Source organism: Pinus tabuliformis, chromosome 5_2 (assembly GCF_031772625.1).
Source record: "Pinus tabuliformis cultivar Carrire ecotype Pingquan chromosome 5_2, CPIR1, whole genome shotgun sequence".
NCBI lineage: Eukaryota > Viridiplantae > Streptophyta > Pinopsida > Pinales > Pinaceae > Pinus > Pinus tabuliformis.
Window position 1 is genome coordinate 200227626 of NC_142306.1, and position 2168 is coordinate 200229793.

Below are 2168 nucleotides of genomic sequence, written 5' to 3' on the forward strand. Positions count from 1 at the left end.
TTCCTTTCTAGAACCGACAATTAGAAACAAGCACACATCAAATAACACCTGCATGGATAATATAATAAATCATATTCATCATGGTGATCAAGGAATCCATGAAATAAACCATAAAACATAGCTTATTGAGAAAAATAAACTTGATTGTATTAACTTTGAAAATAAAAGAACTTTACAACCTTTGGTGCCTTGATGTTGTACAAGCTCCTCCCAAGGTCCAAGCAAGAATCTCCTCTACTTTGACAAGCCTCACACTCTTCCCAATGAGATCAAAAAAAGGTATGTAATCTCTCCTCTCAAGCTCAATTAGGAAGACTAAATTCCAACAACATTTCACCTCAAAAATATTCAGCTTTCAACCTCCTTAGTAACTAGCCCAATGCCTCATTTTATAGTGCAGAGGAAGGAAGTTACAAGTCCACCTATGAAGCGATAGAGTCCTCCTTCAAAGGGATAAGCTCCTCACATCAAGGGGTTAGCTCCTTAAGGTATGGGATGCATGAACCTTAAAGGAGCGAACTTGCCACCTCAATATTCCCTATAGAAGCTTCCAGAAATAACCCAAAGTGAGTTTTTAAGAATGTACTTGTGCCCTTTTGACTTTTATAGGGGTCTGCACCCATTACATAGAAACGGAGCGGTCAGGTACGCAGGGGACATGACCAGTGGGTGCGGGACCGCAGATAATGCTAAGAGAAAGTGCGGAACCAGAGTTTTAGAGATTTTTAAGGGATTTCTCTTATTTTTTAAGGCTTGACATGAAGAGCTAAGGTTTAAGACTTGCAAAGGAGGAAAGTATGAGTGGTGATAGACTCACACTGATTATAGAATGTTATGGTGACAATATTTTGTGCAACACCATCCTTGTTGCCAATATTGGGAGGGTTGCCCATACTGATATTGGTTCCCATGCTGCCAATGTTGATAGTGACCAGTGTTAGGATAGGAATATGAGTGTGCATTCTAGCCAAATAAATGTGGTGGAGGTTTAGGAACCATACCTGCACTTACCTGAGGCCAATTTCTTCATTCTCCCACAGCATGCAATGATTCAGATTTAGGTTGTCCTCCTTCAGTTATAGCTTTCAGCCCAGGTATGGAGGGACATTTTTTTGTAGCATGGTTCTCTACAAAAAATGCACATTTATTAGTTTCTTTAATATCTAGAGGACGTTCTCTTAAAGGATGCTTTCTTCTACATCTTGGACACAAAATAGACAATGACTCTTGCTCTTCTACAAGTTTTTGCTAAAACTTCAAAGAGTTTATTTGTTTACTAACAATATTCATTATTTCAAATTTCATATTGTCCATTTTTTTTTCTAATCCAATAATCAAAGCATCAGTAGATTCAGTTTTCTTGTTTCTATTATGAAATCCCTTTACCAGATCTATATTGGTTCCTTGAGAATTTCCTCCACAAGTCACAAATTTGATCAAAATATTTTTGAGCAATATCCCCTTGTCCTAACAAATTTAAATTATTCCTAGCATCATCAGTAAACCCACATAAGAACAAGTTTCTAATGGTAGTTGGATCAAATTTGTGCTTTGACCTTTGAAGGATATACAAGAATCTCTCCAAGTAGTCCTCTAGAGTCTCATAATCATTTTGCACAATAGAAAAGATGTCATATTGAATATCTCTAGTTTTACAATATTTTTGATATTTTGACAAGAAAACCCTTTTCATTTTCTCCCAAGAAGATATAATGTTTCCTCCTAGTCCCATGAACGAGTGGAGTGTTGCATCCTTGAGAGTTGTAGGAAACAACTTTAACTTTTAGGCATCAGATGAATAATCATAACTTCTAAACAAAATATCAAACTCAAATAAGAAAGAGTCTGGATCTTCATGTACCTTACCATAAAAATGAGGAAGAGTTGATGGTGAAATATTTTTCACTTGTACTTGTGTATCAGGATCCATAATTGGGAATCCAAAAGTGGACTGTTCCTCAATTACCTGATTTTCACCAGTTCCTTCTCCATGGTCTTCTTGATCTTCCATTGTTCTTTTTCCATGAGAACCACTCTCAACAGGCTAAGAAGGCTGACTATGGGTTCTAATATCCTCCTTCTTCCCCTTTGTGGGCTGTGTCACAGCTAGACTACTGCTACCAGAGCTGAAATGGACTTTTCCTGCATGATGAGTTTGAGTTTGTTTG